At 45.7% G+C, this 24,707-nt stretch overlaps 1 pseudogene; it reads left to right on the forward strand.

Moving 5' to 3' along the window:
- The first annotated feature begins 1,679 nt into the window (after positions 1-1,679).
- On the forward strand, positions 1,680-13,303 carry LOC121437023 (annotated as a pseudogene).
- Positions 13,304-24,707: the final 11,404 nt, after the last annotated feature.

Below are 24,707 nucleotides of genomic sequence, written 5' to 3' on the forward strand. Positions count from 1 at the left end.
TGCCTCTGCCTCCCAAGTGCTGGGATTAAAGGTGTGTGCCACCGTGCCAGGCTCCTAAAACATTTTAAGTTTCCCTGATTGCTTCAGGAATATGAATCCTGGAGTGGCCACAGCAAACAAGCAGAGCCTGTAAGGACCTGACTCCCACACGCAACTCTAGAGATGGGAGTCTAAAGTCAGCGTGCACCCCTTCACAGGGACCGGGGGAGGACCCTTCCCAGCTCTCCTAGCAGCTCAGGGTGACCTCATCTCTCCATCTTTAATGGGGCCAACCTCCACAAGAATGTCTCTCGTGTGCAGCCACGGGCCCAGGAGTCAGGAGGTGCACACATATTCCAGCAGCCCCAGTGAGAGGGCATCTCTTCATTGAAACCCTCAGCTGAGGGTCCCTGGGTCCCTCCCAGCCTGTTCCAGGAAAGGGACTCCAAAGCAGAGCTTGCTTTTGCCCCCTTATGCTCTCCACTCTTCATTGCCAGAAGCATCTTTGCTGGGGGGTCCTAGCCTTCCTCCTCAGCCTGGAACAAAGGACAGTAGGATCACGGACTTGCAGAGGACTCCTTGCCTTGGGTTTGGCCTGGTCAGCTTTATAAGGGAAGATACAGCTCAGTTCCCAGCAGTCGGGGTTGGGAGGCATCAGTAGAACCAGCAATGTGGTTGATTTTCCTTATTCTTTATCCTTTGCTCTTTGTCATAATTTTTTCTTGGAAGATCTCAAAACTGTCCAAAGAGAAGTGTCCAAGTCTAACCCTTGGGTTTCCACTATGTAGATGGTGATCTGTGGGGAAATGGCATTCCTAATGGCCTACCCTGGGGGTCTGGCTTGTTGACCACATAGAGTAACCAGAGAAAGTCCTTGTGCTCAGTAGGGCACCTCCACTTTTTTCACTTCCTCTCTTCTCTCCATCTCTACCTTGCCACCTCCTAAATCCCCCTTCATGCCCTATACTCCCTTTCTGATTCTTGTCCTTCCTGCTCACAGGCATGGTCTTTAATTAGGAGACCATGGCCCGGCCACTTGATGCTAGCAAAATGGATGGATGGATGGATGGATGGATGGATGGATGGATGGATGGAATGCTCAATGGTCTGATCCATGAGAGGTGCGTCACCAATGATATGGGGTCGACAGCTTTTCCTTTGTCTGCTTCAGGACTATGATATGGTGACCATTGCAACCTGTCTGCTTCAGAGTAACCCAGAACGGAAAACGGAAGTGTCCCGGTGCGTGGGGTGCGAGACCAGATGCCTGAGTGGGGCGGGAGCAGGACAGGAGCGGGCCCAGAGCCGGCCGAACCGCCCTCCTGCAGCGTCGCGCATGCTCTGTGTCCCCCTTTGCGCCCGGTTCCCACGCCGCCGCCGCCGCCGCCCCCCCCCCCCCCCCCCCCCCCCCCCCCCCCCCGCCCCGGCCCTGACTGCTTGCGCACCCTGCTCCTCCGCAGCAGCGGCGGACCTGGCTTATGGACAGCCACGCAATACAAACCTCCTGAACAGAGGTGAAATCGACAACAGTTTGAGAGCTTTGAGTTTTGCAGGGGCGCCTCCCGGGAGAGCTTCTCGGAGGCAGCATCCTTAGCCTCGGTTCTGCCCACAGTAGGGTTGCAGAGGGAAGACCAAACCTGCGTGGTGCGCAGGTACGCAGGCAGGCTGGAAAAGAGAGGCGCTGCGGGTCGCGGGCCCATCTCAGCAGCGGTGCGGAATGGTGGGCACAGGTGGCTGGAGGGTGGAAAGTGGAGCGGTGGCGGAGGTGTTTGGGGAAGCCTTGGGCTGTGGGCCAACACTGGAAGGACTGGGCAGGGTGGCTCGGGAATGCCCCTTTCTAGCGCCTCGGGGAAGAGAAGCCGGCCTGTCTGGGCTCTAGGGAACTGAAGCCATCTTTTTACGTTTCTCTCCTGATTTTCAGACGCTGGTACGGGGTCTGGCACAGGAGCATTGCACTGCTGATCTACCCAGGTAATTTGGGTTTTGCACCCCTGGGTGTGGGGAACTCCTCCAGGAAGGCTCAAATTGTGTGATCATGGCACTGTTACACAGGGTGCCTGGCCAACAGTCCGCAGGCACAATCCTAAGGGCCCCCACACTGGGACAGGACGTCAAAATCCTGAACTTGTGGCTCTTAGAAGTGGAGGGTTGTGTGTGTTGACCAATGCCCAGCGTGCTTCCCCCATTCAAGGGAAGAGCAATAAGCTTAACCAAGCCAATGCCTAGGAAGGTAAGAGCAGAGTGAGGTGGGAAAGGGGGTGAGAGAGTGAGCAGAGCTGAACAGGGAACTGCAGTCGTGCTAGGATGACTAGTTTCGTCTATCAAGGATTTGCCAAGACCCATTATGAGCTGGGTTCTTACAGACTTCTCTGAGATCTGTCAGAGAAGGAGATGGCAAAAGTCTCTGCTCTATGGTTGGAATTCTAGTGACAGCACAGACCATGAATCATAAACGGCTTAAAATGGTAGCTGCATAGGATGAATGAAAGATAGTAGGAGCTGAAAAAGGCACAGTTGCAAGCTTAGGTGCTGTGACTAGAAAAGGTGATGAAATAATAAGCCATGTGCTTCTGTTTTGGAAGAATATTCTAGACAGAAGGAATAGCTGGTATGAAAGTCCTGAAGCAAGAGTGTTCTGACTCCTGAGAGGCCAGTTTGACTACAGCTGAGGGAGGAATTGGGAAGGGCCTTGTGAGTTTACTCTGAGTGACAGTTTTGGTAAGGCTGTGGGCAGAAAAGGCCAGGATCTGACCCACCTATTCAGAGGATCAGCCATGGTTGGCCCTCTGTCTAGGCCAGCCTTGGTTCCCGCCTCCTAGAACTAAGCCTGGGGCCTGTAGTCACAGGGGAGACCCCTGAGGGCTTTGGCAGGACAGGCTCCTCAGATGGCCCTCTCTGGCTCTTCTACCAGGTCAGGAGGGAGGGCAGGAACAGCAGGTGGGGTGGAGAAGAAGTATTTGGGAGTCTTGAGCTGCTAGACCCCAAGGAAAGTTCCACCCTAAGTAACCTACACCTCCCTTCTTGTAGATAGATGAAAAGGCCCCAAATCCCCTTGTGATGTAAATAAGGAGGATTCTGAATGTTTTTCTTGCTGATTATTTGGTGGGGTTAAGGTTTCTTTGTCTGGGAAAAGTGCCCCCACCTCGTGGTAGCCTGTAGGATGGTGCTCTGAGGCTCTGAGCACCACACGTCCTGGCTTCTCACCCTCCTCCCCTCCTGCTCCTTGCAAGCAGGAGTTGGGGGAAGCTGGTCTGTGAGCAAGACCCCTGGCAGGACCAAAGCCTAGGGGAAGGGGTGTTCTGTCTACAGGCTGATCTGTTCCCTAGATGATCGCCCTGAGACCCCAACCTACTGTGCCTCAGGCAGGCCCAACCTTATATGGGGACAAACCTGAGCTTCCAGGCTTAGAATCACCTTTCAGCTTGTCCTGTGTTCTGGAGGCCCACAAAGGTAGTCAATGGGAGGAAGATGTTTTCCAGTTCCACCAAGCTTCTTCCAGAGCTTACACACACACACACACACACACACGAGCATGCGATCGAACAGACTGGAGTTACATAGTAGTTACCTGGGATCCCCATGAGGTTTGTTGTGTCTTGGCAAGAGCTGAAATCATGCCTGACTTTCAGGGGGTAGGTCTCAAGGACAGACAATGGTGTGTAACCCCCTTGTGTGACTATCACTTCCAAGGGTCTATCCTTCTACAGGTAAAACCATGTCCATTGGGCCTGACTCTAAGGACAACGTAACAGAAGTGTACCACCTCAAATGTGGGGAGGGATGGGCTGAAGCAAGTGGACTTCTGACTTCTCTGAAATGGATTGTGTCAGCATGGTGCCATTATGGTGGGAAACAAACCCGCATTGTTTTTGTTTGGCGTGAGAGAGAATGCACCATGATGCACACAAGATCAGAGGACAATTTGGGGAAGTCGGTTTCATCTACAGATTTGCACTATCATATGTTTTGTTTGATTAAAATGTGAGTTCCAGAAATCAAATCCTGATTGTCAGGCTTATATGACTAGTGATTTTACCTGCAGAGTCATCTCCCTGGATCATGTTTGGGTTTTTTGTTTGTTTGTTTATTCAGTTGATTGGTTTGTGTTTTGTTGTTTGCTTGGTTTTGGTTTTTCGATACAGGGTTTCTCTGTGTAACCCTGGCTGTCCTAGAACTCTCTCTGTAGACTAGGCTGACCTCGAACTCGCAGATCTGCATGCTGCTTCCCCATAATCATGTTGTTTCTTTAAAACTATATATATATATATTCAAGACAGGGTTTCTCTGTAGCTTTGGAGCCTGTCCTAGAACTCACTTTATAGACCAGGCTGGCCTTGAACTCACAGAGATCTGCCTACCTCTTCCTCCTGAGTACTGGGGTTAAAGGTGTGTGCTACCACCACCACCAGGCTTAAAACAGTAATTTTAACCTGAAACACTGGGGTCATCTCCTCCACACTCTTTTGGTGTTGTAGTGTATCAATAATGAAATGCAGATGTAACCCGTGGACATCCAAATGATGAAGAGAACCCCTTTCCCTTCTTATTTGTGTGTATGTGTGTACGTTTTTGTGTGAGATTTCGGATGCATTTCTATGCAGGGAGGCCAGAAGTCTATGTAGGGAGGTCTTAGCTGGTTGTTCTCTACCTCAGGTTCCCCTTCTTGGTAAGTAAGCACTTTATCAACTGAGTCATCTCCCCAGCCTCCTTTCCCTCTTTTTTTTGATGAGGCAAAAGTCACTTACCATAAAAGATACCATTTGCAGGGCTGAAAAGATGACTTTATGGTTAGAAACACTGGTTGCCCTTACAGAGGGACCGGATTCGATGTCCAGAACTCACATGGCACCTCATAACCATCTGTAACTGCAATTTCAGGGGATCCAATGCCTGCTTCTGGTCTCTGTGAGCACCAATAATCCACTGATACACAAACATGCATGCAGGAAAACACCCATACACATAAAACAATAAAAATTTAAAAATTCAAACTTAAAGGCACTATTTTAAAGGAAACTATCCAGTGCATGCAGTGCACTCACTGTGCTGCTCAGCCTGCATCTGGTCCGAGAGCATTTTCATCGCTTCATGAAGAAACCCCTGAATCCACTACGTCATTCTTCATATCTGGGCTCCCAGGCCAGCTTTCTAGCTATGAATTTGCCTCTTTCAGACTCAGTATATTCTATAAAGATTTTGAGGGAGTTCACTACACAGTGACATTGTACCACAATAAAGGCAGCAAGAATTCTCTTATTTGCACCCCTGAATGAGAGAAAACAGCCACTTGGGACCACATGGAGGTGCATTTAGGGACAGGGAAACTGTTAGGATATCTGTGCATAACAGGAATTGGGCCAGTTCCTTGTGGGGTTGTAGGAGCCATCTAGTTTTCTGGGATCTAGTCCCTGATTGAGAACCTGATAAGAAAGCAGCAGGGACAGGGTGAGTATTTAGTGGCTGTAAAGACTGAGACCTTATAGGATGTGGTAGGAATGGGGGCTTAGCAACTGTCTTTAAAAGACAAAGATTTTAGCCACAACTAAAAACTAGGTCAAGTCAGCTCTTGTGAAATGTCATTACATCATATAAATGGAATCAAAAAATATGTGGCCGTTTGTGTCTGGATCTGGCATTTTTAACTTTGCAAAAAATCCCCAAGGTTCGTTCATGTTGTAGCATACGTCATAATTTCCTTCCTTTCTAAATACAAATAATGTTCCATTGTTTATATATACCACATTTTGTTTATCCATTTGTCTGCTAATGGACGCGTGGAGTTTCTGCCCCTTGGCTAGTGTGACTGCTATGAATGTGTGTATATAGGTTTTTAGTGTAGACACCTGTTTGAAATTATTTTCAGTATGCGCTCAGGAGTGAAATTGCCTGGCCATGTGGTAACTGTGCTTAACTCATTGAGTAACCATTCAGATGGATTTGTTTTCCTTGTGTTGCGGGAGAATAGGCATTGAGTGTGTGTATGTTTCCATATGAAAGGACATACACACATGGCAGCGCACGTGCACATGCATATATATATATATATATATATATATATATATATGAAGGCCAGAAGTAGACATTAAGTATCCTCCTCAACAATTCTCCACCTTATATATGGAGAGATAGTCTCACTTAAACCCAGGGCTGCTCAACTGAGCTAGTTAGTGTTAGCTAACCAGCTTGCTCCAAGGATCCCTGTCTCTGTTTCCTGTGTACTGGGATTACAGATGGCCCAACACACCCACCTGGTATTTGTATAGGTGCTGGATATCCAGTCTCCATTCTTGACACTTGAACTATAACCCCACTGAACAATCTCTCCAGCCACAAATGGTGTGTGTGTGTGTGTGTGTGTGTGTGTGTGTGTGTGTGTAATATGAGTGTGTGCTTAAGAGTACAGGTTCTATAAAGGCCAGAGTCATCTGATCTCCTGGAGCTGGAATTAGAGATGGAAGTGAGCCATCTGATATGGAATTGAACTTTGGTCCTCTGGAAGAGCAGCAAATGTTCTGAACCACTGAGCCATCTCTCTAACCTCTTAAATGATCTTTTTCGTGTGAGTCATAGAAAATTCATCAGAAGCCAGGTAATGGTGGCACACACCTTTAATCCCAGCACTCAGGAGGCAGAGGCAGGCAGATATTCATGAGTTCAAGGCCAGCCTGGTTTACAGAGCAAGTTCCAGGACAGCCAGAATTGTTACAGAGAGACACCCTGTCTCAAACACCCCTACAAAAAAGAAACTTCATCAGAAATATGACTTTATAATTGGTCAGTGTTGATTGACAGTTCATCAAGGGATCTGGGGACAGTTTAAATTTTACATAAATATGTGGCTGTCCTTGTGTTCCCTAGACTCCATCCCTTCTTCTTCTCTCCTGTGGCCTTATCACTGGCAAACAAACAAGCTTTAGTTGCCCACCAGGCATATCAAAACTCTTTCGAGCCATTGCCACACTGGACTTCCTCCTGGTTTCTCTGCTGCTCCACTCAGGACTCTCAAGTCTGGTTGAACAACATTCTTGAAATGGTCATTTGCCTGACAAGCTTCTATACTAACTGATGCACAGAACTCCGAGGCTAAAGTAAACTTTATCTATTCTGTCGCCCTTCAAGCCCTTGGACTGAGAAACAACTTCCTGCTGTCCTCACCCAGTCTCGTTGCCTGTGTCCATCATCCCAGTTCTTAGCAACACAAGCACTACTGACAGAGAGCCATGTCCGGGACTTTTATTGCCTGTGTTCCCTTGCAAGCACATTGCCACCCTCAGCCTACCATCGCCTCATCAGAGTGCCCCCACTCTTTTCTTTCTGCTCACACTCCACTGTGCCTCACAGTGTCCCACTCTTCTCTTTCTGCTCACTAGCAGCTATCACTCTGCGCCTGGAAGTTGAATTGTGTGTCTGGAGGGTTTTTTTTTTTTTTAACATGAACCCAGACACTAAAGGAAGAGGAACCCATAAATGGAGCTTCCAGGAATGTCTGGAAACTTGGAGGGACCAGAAGAAAGAGATTTAAAAAATGAAGGAAATGAAGGGGGTTGCAGAGACAGCACAGCCTTTTAGAATACTGGCTGATCTTCCAGAGGATTGGGGTTTGATTCCCACTACCCACGTGGTGGCTCAAAACCGTCTGTAATTCTGGTCCCAAATGATCTGACACCTTCTTCTGGCTTCCTTGGGTACCTTGGGTTATATGTATGGTACTTAAACATACATATAATTAAAATAAAATAAATAAAAATAATTTTTAAAAGAAGGCAATGATAGAGAAAGAGCATGCTCTTTTGGAAGGCTGGAGAGGGCATATGAGCAAAGTTGGTATGTGATCCCTGGATTTTGGCCCACTCAATGGGCCAAAATAGAAAAGCATGAAAGCTAAGTTTGGGAATGTGTTGAGGACTGAATTGCCTTGTGTCTCTACAAAATGATCGCTTCATGTCCCATCCCCAACTTCCTGGGAAGATACCTTTACTTAGAAGTCGGACTTTGGAAATGTAAGTAAGGTTAAAATGAGACCATATTGGAGTATGGTAGGCCCTAACTCAATGAATAGTGTCATATAACACTAGGGAAATTTGGATCCAAGTGCACATAGAGAAGACATCCATGTGAAGATTCAGGAAAGCTTTGGAAGGATGCAGCTACAAGTCAGGGATCACTGGATGCCACCCAGTGGCTGAAAGAGGCAAGAAAAGCAGCCTTCAGGATGAAAGGAGGACCCACCCACCCCCAGCACCTAGATCTCAGGCTTTCAACCTGCAGAACTGGGAGAAAATATGTATGTGTGGTTTTAAGCCCCCTGCAGCAGGTATCTTGTTGCAGTGGCCCCATCAAGATGTAAGGAAAGTGTGGTGATCTGTAGCCTAGGTGAAGCTTCCAGAGTGAGAAAACCCTTTGCCTTGTCCTCCAAGGAGGGCGCAGAAACTGGCCTCTGGGAAAGAAATTCACCCTTTCTTTGGGACATACCTCATTCACACACACCACAGCATTCATTGTCTCACCTTGCTACTCTCTGGCAAGAAAAATAAAGCAGGTTTTGAAACAAGCTGAGGGTGGCTGCACCGAGCCACCCTGATCTCACTGACCCTCTTCTCTCAGCCTTTCAGCTGTGCCCTCTGTGGTCCGAGCCCTGACTATGGCAGCCAGTCTTCTGAGAGCAAAGCCCAAGGTAAGTAGTCAGCCTCCCCCTTACTGTCCTCGAATTGCCCAGAGCAGTTTCCCTCTGCTGCCCTGGATGTCTCAGGCCAGCAGAATGCTTTGCCATCCCCGCCGCCCCCAACCCCTGTGGCTTGCTGCTTTCCTGAGTTCCCTTTGCTAGGTTTTCAACATCTGTCTGTTCCTCTTTCCTGTGGCAGTAATACTTGCTGCTGACTCTCTCCTGACTGCTGAACTCCCTTGAGGCAGGGGGATTGCCATGTTTTACTGTTTTCAACTAGACTTAACCTGGAATTTAATTCCCTACTACATAAATTGCTTGTTTTAGGTACCGATATCTTTTGAGGATGTGTCTGTGTACTTTACAAAGGCAGAATGGAAGCTTCTGGATCTCAAACAGAGGAAGCTCTACAAGCAGGTGATGCTGGAGAACTACAGCCATTTGGTGTCAGTGGGTAAGTACCCTACCATGTACACACACCCAGTCCCACCTACTGTCTCTGGACTCCGATTCTGAATTTTTTTGCTTGTTGATGGCTATGAACCCAAGAATAAGTACATTTTTTATTTGACCCATACCTTGTAGATCAACTGTGGTATCAAAAAGAATAATATGGACTTGTAAATGTTCAGGATAAATTCAGTAATGACCTTTCAGACTTATTTTGCACATAAAATCATAGACTGCCCAAAAATTTCTTTCTATTGATAAACAGATGCCTATTATACAGGAATATTTACTTGCAGAATTTTAGACTCATTTTATTTTTAACAACAGATGTATTTGACATTCAACTTACTTTATAGAAGTTAGCAACATCTTCCACTGCCTGTGAGGCCCCTTGCTAGGGCCAGGCAGTGCATTTGGTTTCCAAGCCTGGAGACATCTAGGCAAGAGCCGGGGCAACTTCCAGCCTGCTGCTCTCTTCTTTCTTCAACATGCTCCACGCTCCTGTGTTTGTGCATCTGTTAGAGGATGTCCATCTTGCCAGTTCCAGGCAAAACCAAGATTCACAGGTTGTGTGGATGAACTCAAAAGCACCAGGAAGTGAGTGAGAAGAGTAATGAGTCCCAACTTCTTCCTCTAATGAACAGAGTCTAAGCTGGGGCCGTCCTCTGTTCTGGCATCTTTCTAGCTGAGATGGCTCCCTGGCTGGCTTTGAGTTGGGTAAGGATTTGTGAGAATCAGCCCTCTTCCATTTTCTTTCTGACTCTACAGACCACCAATGTCTCATCTGACCGAGGGAGACTGGTTCCTTCCCTGGGTTCTCTTTGACCATCAAGAGAAAGTTGGGGACACATCTTCCCATAAAACTTCTGGAATTCTCACTTGAGTTTTATTGGAGAAACATGCTGCCCCCAAGCACAAGACAAGGGATAATCTTTCTTGGCTATACTTTCTGAGGAGGTCTTTGCTCTCTGAAGACACAGGCTGAACTCTGTTTAAAAATTATTCTGTCCAGCCAGGCGGTGGTGGCACAGCCTTTAATTCTGGCACTCAGGAGGCAGAGGCAAGCGGATCTCTGTGAGTTCCAGATCAGCCTGGTCAACAAGAGCTAGTGCCAGGACAGGCATCAAAGCTACAGAGAAACCCTGTCTCGGAAAAAAAAAAATTTGCCCTTAGCTAGAAAGGTGCTGATTTTCTTCATTTCTATGAACAGGGTTTGCTTTCTCTAAGCCTAACCTGGTGTCCCAGCTGGAGAGAGGGGAGAAGCCCTGGATTGCAGACAGAATGGGGACTGCAGCAGCATCCTGTGCTGGTGAGCAAGGCACCCTCAGCCAGCTTGCTAGTGGCAAGGGTAAAAAGTAAGGACTGGCCTAAGGAAAGTGGCATAGATACTGAAACTTTGGGTGAAATGTCCTCTTTAGTGATGGGTGTCAGCCTCCCTTGCTGGGGATGGGTGAAAAGAGACTTTACTGCCCTCTAGAAAGAGCAGAAGCTCTCCCTTCTGCCTGACTGATGTGTTGTTGTTATTGTTGGTGGTGGTGGTGTTTTATTCTGCAGTTTCTTGATGGGAAAATGAAAGAGGGGGAAGCACTATGAAAAAAAAAACCTGAAGTGACAGTTTGTGGCTCTGTCATTACAGGAAATGGGATAAAGAGCAAGATGCTGACTTCAAGGCCGAAACTTTTTGGAAGAGGGCTCCTCGGAGACACCTCGGGATCCATGGTGCGGAGACGTCCTCACGACTTCAGGCCAAATTCCATTGTAAGGTACCGGCACTCCAGAATCGCAGATAAACGGTATCTCTGTCAGCAGTGTGGAAAATTCTTCAGCCGCAGCTCCAATCTCATCAAGCACCGGATCGTCCACAGAGGCGAGAAACCGTACAAGTGCAGCGAGTGCGGGAAGCTGTTCCGGCGGAACTTGGCACTGCTGGAGCATCAGCGCATCCACAGTGGCGACAAGCCCTACGAGTGCGGAGAGTGTGGCAAGACCTTCACGCGCAGCTTCAACCTTATGAAGCACCAGATCATCCACAGCAGCGAGAAGCCGTTCGTGTGCCGAGTGTGTGGGAAGGTGTTCCGGCGGCGCTTCGCTCTGCATGAGCATGCGCGCATCCACAGCGGCGAGCGGCCTTACGAGTGCGGTGAATGTGGCAAGACATTCAGCCGCAGCTCCAACCTTATCGAGCACCAGCGCACCCACAGCGGTCAGAAACCCTACATCTGTCAGGAGTGCGGCAAAGCCTTCAAGGGCATCTCGCAGCTCATCCACCATCAGCGCAGCCACCGCGGCGACAGGCCCTTCTCGTGCCAGGAGTGCGGCAAGGCCTTCCGCGGCCATTCAGGACTTAGCCAGCACCAGAGAGTGCACAGCGGCGAGAAGCCCTACGAGTGCAGCGAATGTGGCCTGGCCTTCGGTCGCCGGGCCAACCTCTTCAAGCACCAGGTGGTGCATGGTGGGGTGCATCGTGGCCGCTTAAAGGGACCCCACGGGTCCCAGGAAGCCGGGGAAGGCAGCTCGGCCGAACCCCAGCTCATTGACCAATGGCCAATAAGAAGCCCCAAGTGTGTGAGCGCTGCGACCAGGTCTTCGAGAACAAGTTGCTGCTGTGTCGCCATTTGCGCATTCATGACGACGAAGATGACAAGAAACAGAAGTCGATTACTGTGAGTACCTCAGGTTCGGAGGAGAGGTCGCTGCTCAGCCAGGATTTGGAATCCCAGCCCGCAGAAGGAAACGACAGCGAAAGCAGTGAAAGTTTCCTGTATGCCGAGAAGGCCCAGGGCCCATCCTCACCTTGAGGCCAGAAACAGGGCAGCAACTCAGAATGGCAGGGTAGCCCCTTTCCCCAGTGTGAAACAGAAGTAACTCAGAAAGACAGGGTACTCCCCACCCATCCACCCAATGTAATCTGCCCTACTCTTTCCCTGATGAGTTGAAAAGTAAGGCTCCCTCCCTAGTCCTGGATGATCCAATTGATACCTAGAGGTTGCACAGGAAGGCTCCTCAAAGAGCCTAGGCAGGGTACTCCTGTGTGTGCTTGGGTGAATGAGTGCCTGTGTGAATAGGGTCTCCAGGGCAGCAGATTTGCATAATACAGAGTTGGTCTCTACCATTCACAGGAGAATTGCTTGATGTGGTTGGGAAAGAAGGAGCAGAGTCCAGCCAACTCTAAGCACAATTACATTGAAGTTTACATGGGAATTACCCGTGTGTCCTTTCTCTTGTTAATGTGTTAGTGGGGGTGGTTGTCTCCCGTTAAGAGTTGTTTGTGTTTCTAGATAGAATATACTAAAAGCACTTTATTCCATTAAAAGTTTATAAATTAGCCTGCTGTTCTGAAGCAGAGTAGACTGTCTGTGAAAACTTGGGCCTTGTGTATGTGGCCCTGCTGCTGTTTGGAGGGTCTGTACCAAATCTTGCAGAGAGGTTAAGACCCAGGGACCCTGAATGTCTCCTTTTTGGGAATGGAGCCCCTTTTTTCTGGTCCCTCTCAGGAACAGGATCTAAGTAAGACCTGGCAGCATTTGTACCCCCACCACCCTGCTGGCTTCAGTCTCCTCCCCTCCCACTCAGGGAAGGCCACATTGGCCATTCCTATCCCCTGCCCCAGTGCCTAAAGCTTCCAATTTGTCTGCTAATCCCTTTCAAGCAACCACTGTGTGGTGACAGCAGGTTAAGAATTCACACTTAGGTGGCCCCTGTAGTGAGTCTGGCCAGACAGTTATCTTTAAGATGACATTTCTTAGCATATTAAAGTTGCCATTACTTTGATGTGCTTTTATTTGGGGATACCATTAGTTGAAAATGGAGATTTTTGTTATGTGAGAGTGTTGGAGAATTTATCTTTTAGAGAAATTCCTCACACAGAGGGCGTAGCTCAGAGATGGAGTATGTGTGCCTAGCAGACTACAGGCCCTGTGTCCCATCCCTGCCCCTCCCCCAAGAAAAGCTTGGACAGGAGGAAGGGGCCTTTCCAACCCATGACTGATGCGCATGGTGGCAAACCTAGCCCTGAATGATGATGTAACAACCCCCACCTCCTTTCCCTTAAGCCTGGCTGGCTCTTTAGAAGGCACTTTACTGCAAAGGAAGCCAGTGGCAGTCCTATTCCACCTGTGCTGCCCCCAGGAGACCTGTCCCTTGGCATACTCAGCTCAGCATCCTGGGTAGCAAGCTACTTTTCAGCCCTCTCCTATCCCAGAGGAGAGAAAGATTTTGTCCCAAAGACTGCCTGGGGGCAGTTTTTTGGTACAGGTGAAGTGGAGGCAGCTCTTGTACACTCCAAGAAAGAGTGGTGGCACCTCTCCTGCCAGCTGAGTGACATTCAAAGATAGCTGTATCCTGCCAAGAGAATATGGGCAAACCTGAAAACCCAGGATGCTGGCTGGTTGGAGCCCCAATCATAAGAATATACACGGGGAGGAGAAAGAGAGAGTGAGAGAGATTGATTTTATGTATATAAAATGTTTTGTGTAAAGCCCCAGTTTGTAACTTGCTGTTATCTCTGTGTCCTACAGTAGATCCCTGTCTCCTTGTCCTGTGATTGTTCTCCTGTCTGTGAGCCTGCAGCTGCTCAGCCTTGTGTCTGCAGTCCAAGCCCCATGCCTGGGTACTAGTGAAAGAGCCTTGCTCCCTTGATCTGCTGGGTTTGAGTTATGTAGTGGTTGACTTCAGTGGCCCATGGAAGCAGTTCAGAGTATGCGTCACTTTGGTTTCCCAATAGAAAAAGAAATGCTAGGAACAGTGTCTTTTTAAGTCCCTGTAAAGTAATTGCTCTATCTACTAGGCCTCACGCAGAGCAGGTGCCCACAGTGGGAGGCTCTGTGCAAGCTCTGGTACATACTCTTGGGTGTTCACTTCTATGGCTCCAGGAAATGAATGAATGATGCCTATCTTCTGAGACAGTCACCAGCTTCTTTACCCAAGGCTGAGTTCTTAGAGGAAGGGTCATGTACAGGCATTTTCAGCAGGAAGTGGGTCTGCAGGGAGAGCTGTAGAGCCCTTCAGAGTGGGGACCCTGAAATGCTCCAGGGTCCCCACTTGTTGCCTACATACATAGCAGCAGAGCTCTTGGTCCGTTTCCTCCTTCAGTTCCTGTTCCTAGATGTTTTCAGCAAGCAAAGTAGTGAGTTCTCTCAGGTATGCTAATCAGGTATGCAAAATGAACAGAACATGTTTCTCCTGGAAGAAAGTCAAAGTCACCAGAGGGACACTTGTGCTTTTCCTTGTTTCGTGCCTGAAGCCTGTGCTTCATCCCTCAAACTGGATGGGGAATGGGGCTGATCGTTCATTTGTGTGTTTTGAGGGGCAACTAGATTATAAAAGCTTAAACTATCAGAATCCCTGCTGTTTTCTAGTTCCTCCTCTTCCTGTCCCCCACCAAACTTTACCTTTTTGTCTTGTAAAAGACTTTGGCTGCTTTTCAGGTGCTGTGGGGATGGCCTAGCAGTGTCCCAGGAAACTCATAGATGGTCGTCTCGGAATTAATTTATCATGAGGTGGAATTTTCAGCATCTTTGTTGGGTGAAAAGCCGACAGCTACTTGGAAAGGGGCTCCCCCATGTGGAGAGGGCTTAAAGTAAACAGACAGGTAGTGGGTTCAAGGTTACAAGCAAAAGTCAACTCTAACCTAGAAAGAGCCGAGTGATGCTACAGTTATTGGGGAGGGCTTGCTTCCCATGTGGGAGGGCCTGTCTTAGTCTGCCCAGGGTGCAGGCTTTTCACAGGGCCCCCTACTGCAACTCTGAGACCAGGATTGCCCAACAGGCTCCTTAGCAGAAAACTTCATCAGTCTCCGAAGAGGCCACAATGCCTGCCTTCTGGTTGTTTCTGCTACCAAGTTTCAGGCAGCATGAAAGCACCCACCTTGTAGCTTTCCAGGCAAGGAATAGAATATAGGGATTTCAGGTGTGTGGGGGTGGGGGGGATTGCTGAAAAGTGCCTTGGTTGGGAGTGGGGAGGATGTGTATTAGGGAAGCCTAGAATGCACACAAGACTAGGACAGTCCTGAGTCAGGAGCTCAATTACTGTAGAGTATGGAGCACCTAGGATGCCATGTGTAGGAAGCCAGACCCTAGCTGGTTCCATTTGAGGAGAACTTTCCTAAACGAGAAATGAAGTCAGCGTTAATGAGAACTGCTACGGGGTGTGAGTGTGCACCTCACCAGCCACTCTGGTCATTTAGATGGTTTGGAGGTCTGGGAAATCTCTGCAGTGAGACAGCCACCACTGCAGAGGTAGTGCGAAAGAAGAGGAAGGACTCGAGTGACCCAGCCACCTTCCTCTGAGTCCCCACGAGCCCTGGCATTTGTAGCTGCCTTCATGTTTTTGTGAGCCCCAATTCATCTGTGTTTTCACAAAACAATTGCCCTCTGAGATTCCTGGACACTTTCTTTGTGAGAGGGTTTCTTTGGGGGATGTTGTCTTAAGCTTGTATAACCCAGACTGGTCTTCGACTCTTAACCCTCCTGCCTCTAACTCTTAAGTGCTGGAATTACAGGTTTGGGCCACCATGCCTGGCTTCTGAAGATTTTTTACATTTGTATCAAGTAGCATCAAGTTCAAGGCCTTGCACGTTTGTGAGAACAGTGCCTCCTTTTGTGTTCAATAGGACTGATTAATCCTGGTCTCTCTCCATTACCCGAGAATGGTGAGAGCAGAAATGAAGGCTTACTGTGCATTTGGAGGCCTCCTGACTCATTAACATTCTTTGGTAGATTGGTAGGGGTATATAAAGCTTAAAGTGTGCCATTGTGGATGGATTGTGATGGGTGTCTGTACCCTTAAAACCATCCTTATTGTCAAGTCAGTAAGCATTCAGTATCTTATGATAATTCCTCCTTTCTGCTCCTCCGTGCCCCCTGTCCTTATAACCACTGCTTTCCATCACTGGTGATTACCTTCTTTGTAAGTGGACTTCCACAGTGTTTGTCTAGTCTCTCGGTGCCGTTTTTTAGATATTTCCAGGTGTTTGTGTGTATATCCACACTTGGTATTTATCTCATTGTATACATGCCCCCCAATGTCTGTTGATGCCTGTTAATTAGTATTTACATTCTTTCCAGTTTAAGACAAATAAAGCTGCTATGAGTATTTGTATGCACATTCCAATGTGAACGTGTTTTTATTTCCCTTGAGTGCTTTGTTAGGAGTGGAAGAGCTGGTTCACATGGTGACACATTGTTTAACTTGGGGGAAGAACTGCCAAACATTTCCAAAGCACTCGCATTATTTCATATCCCTAATAGCTGTTGTATGAGAGGTCCAGTTTCCCCTGCCTTCATCGGCACTTATTGTGTCTATCTTAGTGGAACCACCCTAGTGTGGGGGAAGTTGTAACTAATTGTGGGTTTGATTTGCATTTCCTTCGTGACTAAAACACTGAACATCTTTGCATGCACTTGTTGGCCATTCACATTTCCTTTGAAAAGTATGTTTTTTTTGTTTTAAATTATTTATTTATTATGTATACAATATTCTTCCTGCAAGCCAGAAGAGGGCACCAGACCTCATTACAGATGGTTGTGAGCCACCATGTGGTTGCTGGGAATTGAACTCAGGACCTTTGGAAGAGCAGGCAATGCTCTTAACCACTGAGCCATCTCTCCAGCCCCTGAAAAGTATGTTTATCTTTTGCCCATTTTAACTGAGTTGTTTGTCTTCTTACAAAGAATTACTGGCATCCCTTCATCAAATATATTTTTAACAATATTTTCTTCCAAACTATGTATTTTAAATTTTTACTTTGTATTTTTTTTTCTTTTTGGATTTTTGAGACAGGGTTTCTCCGTAGCTTTTTGGTTCCTGTCCTGGAACTAGCTCTTGTAGACCAGGCTGGCCTCGTACTCACAGAGATCCTCCTGCCTCTGCCTCCCAAGTGCTGGGATTAAAGGCATGCACCACCACCGCCCGGCTTTTACTTTGTATTTTTGGAGTCGCAGTTAAGAACTCTTAACAACAAAAAAATCACTAAGACATTATCTTATGTTTGTCTATAGAGCTTTTCATGACTTGGATTTTGTTGTTGATAGTCTTGGGGTTTTTTTTTTGTTTGTTTGTTTGTTTGGGTTGGGTTTTGCTTTCTTTTATTTTTCAGGTGGGGTCTTCCTATGTTGTCTGGGCTTGTTTTGAACTCCTGCAGTCATGTGATTATATTGCCTCCACCCCTGGAGCGCAGGACTGGGCATGTGCCACCACACTCAGCTTTGAACCCCTGATAATGCAGAACGTTCTCCCCTTCTTCCTTCACACAGACTTTTAAATAACTATTTGAAAGCCAAAGGGTGCTAGGATGGAAAGTGGGCTATATATGATGGCTAATTACTCTGGGAACTGTGTGGCCAGAGCAGGTTACCAACCTTCTCCTGTTTCCTATCAGGGAGGAGTTTTAATAATCAACTTCAGGAGAAATTGGGAGAACTAAAAGATGATTTTCCCTTTAACATCAAACAGCCTACACTGCAAAATTAAAATGAAACCTATATCATATTTAGTTTCTGGATTTTCCCTGGAAATTTCAAGGTGCCCCCAGGGACCCTAACAAAATTGAATGGCACTGGTGGAGAAAAGGAAAGAAAAAAGTAGGAAGTTACAGGTTGTACATTTATCTCTACAGTGTAGACTCATGGGAGAGCTTCAAAAAGCATTTTTCTCAGCCTGAAGTCTCAGACCAGGGTTCACCCACTGACTTGCCCCACTGACCCCTGGGTGTTGCTAGAGAAGGGACTGCCACCTTCATTTCCATCCAATCTCTGCAATAGGGCCATACTTTGAAAAGCCCTTTCAGTCCTTAAAAAAAGTCTGTAGCTTTACTCTTAGGTTTAGCCCTCTAACCCAGTTTGTGCATTGTGTGAGATCAATTAAAAAACCATTCTGGAGGGTATTCCATTTGCCCAGCACCACAGTTGCCAAGACAGTCTTTCCCCCATTGAATTACCTTGGTGCCTTTGTGCAAAGGCAGGTGGCCATATGTGTATGAGTCGATTTCTTCATTCTTGGTAGCACCACGTCACTCGTGGCAAAGGACTGAATGCTTGTCCCCAGACCTCTGGTCATATTTGAAAATCCTGACCCGCAAAGGGATAGTGTTAGTAAATAGAGCCTTTGAGGATAATTATGCTTCAGGGAGGTCATGAATTCGGGGCCTTGGTAATGGAATCAATGCCCTTGTAAGAAGAAACTTTAGTGTCTCATCTCTCTACAGTGTAAGACTACCATGAGAAGATAAGCATGCATAGCCAGAAAAGGGGTCCTTCCCAGAAGTGGAATCTTACAGCGCCTTAATCTTAGACTTCCCAGACCCTAGAACTATGAGTCATAAATGCCTGGTTTATGCCATCAAGTCAATGGTATTGTATTTGCTATTGTATCCAAACTGGCTAAGACAATTAGTCTATCTTACATCATAATCTCTTCATTGCTGTAGTTATGTACATCTTGACATCAGATATTGTGAATGGCTGTTCTTTTTCAAAATTGTTTTACATAATCCAAGTTCGTTGCATTGCCACAGATGCTAGGATTTAATTGGGGTTGCATTTAACCTATAAGTTTCATGGGTGCAACTTCCCCATCATATACAGAGGACACAATCTCAGAGCGAATGCCTTGGTCCTGTGGCTCTTAAAATCTTTCTGCCCTTTCTTCCATACAGTGGTCTCTGGGCTCAGTGACAGAAATGGCCACCTGCTGTGATCCCTGGTGCTACTGATGCTCAGGCAGTAACACAAGATGGAACTCAGAACAACTAAGCCTGTTACAAATTCCCTAAGGCTGAGTGTGCATGAACAGTCATAGCTCACAGCTGTCATGGTGAGAATGCAGGGTAGCGCGCCCTGCAGGTGAACAAGCAGACCAGTGATGGCCATCAATGGGCCTTCAGTGGACCCAAGTCACTCTGAAGCCAACTGCAGCCCTTGGCCCCGGAGTTTTCTGCCAGTTTTATCCACAAGAAAGCAGAGCCAATCACATCCTACAGCATTTTCCTGTTGAAAGATCCTTGCCCTATCCATTTCTTCTGTGTTTTTGATAGTAACATCTCTTTTGTAAGCCCTTTTTCTAGCCGTTGGAGGTGCGTATGAGTCCTTGTAAAGGCTTTTGGAGTGGAATGAGGCCTCGATCATCCTACCTCAGTCTTCCTGTGGCTGGGATTACAGAGGTACACCACCAAGCCTGGTTTTGTAGATTTCAAGCAATTAAGCATCCCACAAGTCCTGCTGCCCCAGGAAGTTGCTGTGAGCATAATATCCCTTTGCCCTCTGTTTGTGTGCTTACGGAGAACACAATTAGAACTCTGGCTGGAAAGCTTGGGGAAAATAGCAGCTCTGGATCCTAATGCTAGCCAAGGCCACTCACTGCATAGGGGAGGAAAGTGGAAACTTGGGAGGACCCACTAGAAGCAAAGCCGTAAAACAGAGACTTGAGGGAGGAAGCAAAATATCACATCTGCATGTCTGAGGGCAGAGCAGCCAGCCCAGTGCTCTGTGAGGCTTCACTCTGCTTCTGTGGATGATAAGCACTAGGTTAAAGTCAGGGAACAATTTTATATACCACCTTGGCCAGGATACAAAACTCAGATTTTGGTTAAACAACAGTCTAGATGAGGCTGTAAAAATAATTTTAGATGAGATTGACTTTAAATAAAGCCATCCTTTTCCCTAGTGTAGGTAAGTCTTGTGTAATCAGTTAGAGGCTTTAAAAAGACTGAAATTACCCAGAGGAAGGGGTGCTGCTCCAGATGGCCCATGGATTTGAACTATATTTAGCTCCATCCTCAGTTGCTAGTTGGATCAACTGCCACTCAGCTTCTATATCACGTGAGCCAATGCTTTGAAGTCTCTTGATAGATGAAGAGATCGATTCCCACGTATTGTGAGAATCCTAATAGAGTCATAAAGTCATAAGTACAAGCATATAAAGATTAAATGTATAACATAAAAACTACTTGACACGGAGGAATACTTCAATAAGACATAACTATAGTGGAGTATTATCATATTTTGTCATGTATATAGGTGGGGCAACCAGACTAGGAAAGGTAGAGAATCAGTCACCAGCCAGACACAAAGGAAGCAAGATGAGAATGCCTTACTGAGAAAAGTTACCAAGCCATGTGGCTAAACATAGATAAGAATTATGGGTTAATTTACATTGTAAGATCTAGTTAGTAATAAGCCCGAGCAATAGGCCAACCAGTTTATAATTAATACAGAGGATTGTGTTTATTTGGGACTGAATGATTGTGGGACCGGGTGGGGCAAAAATATCCATCTACAAATGATGCCCAAAAATTTAGCAAGAATTTCCACATAAAGCTGAGAAAACTTTTTTTTAAAAAAGTTTTGAGACATACAAGAACAGAATCAAGTGCAACTTCTTGGTAACTATCTTTTCTCTGGTAGGCTGGCTGTATTTGATAGAAGCAAATAGAGGAATGGCTCCTTTAATAGAGGCTTCCTGGGTCAGCATTAATAGCAAAAACCTTATAGATCTTTTAAGAGTCTCTGCCACCAAACACTTATGAGCACCCAGCGGCAGGCTTCTTGGCGGTGGCAGGGTCCTAAAAACTCCACAGAGTTGTGGCAATAAATGTGACTCCTGCCAGTACCTCTACATGAAGCTAGACTCTCAAAAAGTTAAGGAATGGGGTAGAGTCAGCCGCCAAAGTAGCAGTTTTAATCCTAGCCATGCAATTTGGCAGATTAAAAACTCATGTGGTCAGAAAAAGATAAAGATATATAGTAAAGACAGATTCAGGTGGGAAAAAAAATCTCTAAATGGTTTACAGTACATTTAAAAATATACATAGACTTGGGAGAGAAAAGAAAAAGGATAGAGAAAATCCTTTAAAAAAGAAGTGTGATGGCACACACCTTTAATCCCGGCACTTGGGAGGCAGAGGCAGGTGGATCTCTGTGAGTTCAAGGCTAGCCTGCTCTACAGAGTGAGTTCCAGAACAGCCAAACATACACAGAGAAACCCTGTCTCAAAAAAACAAAAATTAAAAAAATAAAGGAAATAGAGTAAAAAAGCCATGTAAAAGTGGAAAATACACAGAGAATCTGAATACTGTATGTTATTGTGTTGTCTTTGAATTGTTTAACTGTTGAGAAAGGAGCGAGAGCTGCTAAAAGACATTTGATTATAAAGGCTGCTGAATTAATTCAACATATATATTTTGAAAATGCTTTGATTTCAAAATTTAAGTCAAAAGACATGTTAATTTGGAAAAGAGGTTTTGCTTTTGTTTCCACAGGAAATGAAAGGCTATGGGTTCATTCTGGGTTAAGAAAAATAAGCTTTGATCAAGGAAGATTCCCCCTGAAAAATCTCTAATAGGAGTGGATGTCCCAGATGATCCAATATCTCAGAGCACCTGTGTTGCAGTTTCTCTGAGTTCTACATCCAGAACGGCCCCAAGAGTGCTGACTAAGATGATCAAGCCTCAAAGAATACTCCAGTAAGGACTTGATCATAATCCTACATTTTCTTTGGGTTCCCATGAGATTACCAGCACCCCCAATCAGAAGGAAGTAGCCTAGAAAACTACATCCACATTCCCAAAGAAATGGACTATGGATGTTTGTCTTTGGTTAGTGTATTGTTTACAAGTTGTTATGGATAATGGTCAGGAAAGAAGCTAAACAAAAGAGATTAGATTCAGAGTTCTTGTTTTGAAAAGAAAAGGGGGGATGTTGTGGGAGAATGCTCTTGTACACTGTAAAGATTTGTCACTCATATTGGTTTAATAAAATGCTGATTGGCCAGTAGCCAGGAAGGAAGTATAGGCAGGATATCCAAACTAAGATAATTCTGGGAAGAGGAAAGGCAGAGACGCAGTCACCAGACAGATGCAGAGGAAACAAGATGAGAATGCCTCACTGAGAAAAGGTACCAAGCCACGTAGCTAAACATAGACAAGAATTATGGGTTAATTTACATTGTAAGAGCTAGTTAGTAATAAGCCTGATCAATATGCCAACCTGTTTATAATTAATATAAGCCTTTATGTTTATTTGGGACTGAATGATTTTGAGACTGGGTGGAACAGAAACTTCCATGTATGCATGTAACTGGAGAGATGTAATAGATAAACAAGAACAGAATTGCAGAGCAGTGCAATTGTCAAACTATATTTTAGAACTATAGAGAAAGACCAACATTTCTTTTTCTTAATTTATTGATTTTTATTGAGCGCTACATTTTTCTTTGCTCCCCTCCCTGCCTCTCCTGTCTCTTTCAACCTTCTCCCAAGAAGACCAACATTTCTTTTTTTATTCTGAGACAGGGTTTCTCTGTAGCTTTGGAGCCTGTCCTGGAGCTAGCTGTCCTGGAGACCAGGCTGGCCTCGATCTCACAGAGATCCACCTGCCTCTGCCCCTTGAGTGCTGGGATTAAAGGCGTGTACCACCACTGCCCAGCAAGACCAACATTTCTTAAGGAGACATAATTTTCCAGCATCTAGAACACTTTATAAAGGTATGATGCTGTAAAAAGACATGTGACACACACCTGTAATCTCTGCACTAGGAAGACTGAGAACAGGAAGATTGCAAGTTTGGAAATGAGATCTGTACTAAAGCTCATGTTAAGAGAAGGTCATGAAGGTGGGCTTGGACCCTGTGTGGCTAAGAAGTAATAAGTAATAAAGGAGTCTCAGGCAGAGATTACATATATCATGTCATGTGAAGATGAAAGAAGAAATGAGAGTCCTGCATATGCCAACAAGTCACAGAATGGCCAACCATACAGACTCCAGGGAAGGAAAATGGACTAGATTCTCTTGAAAAACTCAGAAGGAACCTACCCTGCTGAGCCCTTAATCTAGGCCTTTTAGCACTGTGGCATGCTTTGATTTGGCAGCCCTAGAAAACATAAGGCCTACCCCAACCCCCATTTAAAGGTGATTTGGGTGAGTGAGATGGTTTAGTGAGTAAAAGCACTTGCCACATAAGCCTGACAATCTGAGTTTGATTCCTGTAACCCATATTAGAAGAAAAGACATGACTCCCTGAATATCATCCTCTTACTTTAACAGTAAGTGTACATGGACACATACACATGGCACACTAATAATACTGAAGGAAAGATTTTTTTAAATACTCAGAAGTTAGGATAAACTCTTCTATACAGCATTACATTGTGAGGAAAACAAAAGGTAAAACCATGAGCTATCTCTAATACAAAGTGAAGGTGCTGTCCAATAGCAAACCTCTGAGATATGGTCAGATTCTTACTTGGAGGAAATGGTGATTTTTGAGGACTTCAATTATTCAATAAAGATGATCCAAGAGGTTAATCTTCATCTCAGAAAATAATCTAAATTAAACGAGAGATGATAGATGGACATAATCAAGATAAAACTGAAGTTTAATGAAGCAGAAAAAAATTGAAAGTGTAAGGAAAGTTTCAGTTTGTTTTCCTTTGAAAGGTCCAATGAGGGGATGTGGAGATGGCTCAGCGGGAAAAGTGCCTGTCTCACAAACATAAGGACTTGAGTTTGTATCCACAGAACCCATTTAAAAACTGAGCAAGTCAACACGTATCTGTAACCATTGCAGTGGCTAGGAAGAAATAAAAGATACCCTGGGTTTCTCTGGACCGCCCATCTAGCCAATTGGTGGGCCCAAGTTTTAGTGAGAGACCCTGACTCAAATAAAATAAAGTGCCAGAGGTCCATATATGAACATGTAGACACACAAATATGTGTATACACATACTCAAAAGAAAGGGCCAATGAAACAGATAATTTCTCATAATCCTTATTATAACATGACTTAAAATAAGAAAGGAGACATCAGTATAGATGATAGAAGAATGAAAGAGATTGTTAATAAAACCTTAAGCTGGGTGGTCATGGCACATGTCTTTAATTCTGGTTGTTGGAAGGCAGAGGCAGGTAGATCTTTGTGAGTTTGAGGTCATCTTGGTCCATAGAGCTAGTTCCATGTCAGCCAGGGCTACACAGAGAAACCCCATCTCAAAAAAGAAAACAAAAAACCTTAAAGTCCTGCATGAAATTGGCTATAAATTTTTCACATAGAGGCATTTATGACTTTTAAGAAGTACCATATCTAGTCAAAAGTTTCCATGAAGAGCATTAGCACCCTTAGAAGAAATTACAAGGAATGAGCCAATCCCCTTCAACATGTGAGAATGTTGGTAGCCATGTCAGAGGAGCTTCAGTAAGCAATGGAGCTTGTAGAGTTCAAATCACTGTTGGAGGGAGGAGACCACTTGTTTTTCTAGCCACCTGGCAGCTTAGACCCAAAAGTAATTACACAGAAACTGTATTAATTAAACCACTGCTTGGCCCATTAGCTCTAGCTTCTTGTTGGCTGACTCTTACATATTAATTTAACACATTTCTATTAATCTATGTATTGCCACAGGGCTGCAGGTTAATGGCTAAAAATCCGTCTGGCTCCAGCAGGGCTCCATGGTTTCTCTCTGACTCTGCCTCCTTTCTCCCAGCATTCAGCTTAGTTTTCCTGCCTAGCTCTGTTCCCATATAGCTCTGCTATAGGCCCAAGGCAATTCCTTTACTTACCAATGGTAATCACAGCAGACAGAGGGAAACCCCCATCACCTGTTTCAATTTCTCTTTAAATAAAAAGGA

The sequence above is a fragment of the Microtus oregoni genome, unplaced genomic scaffold (genome assembly GCF_018167655.1).
Source record: "Microtus oregoni isolate MIOR12 unplaced genomic scaffold, Mior012 000050F_031, whole genome shotgun sequence".
In the NCBI taxonomy this organism is placed as follows: domain Eukaryota; kingdom Metazoa; phylum Chordata; class Mammalia; order Rodentia; family Cricetidae; genus Microtus; species Microtus oregoni.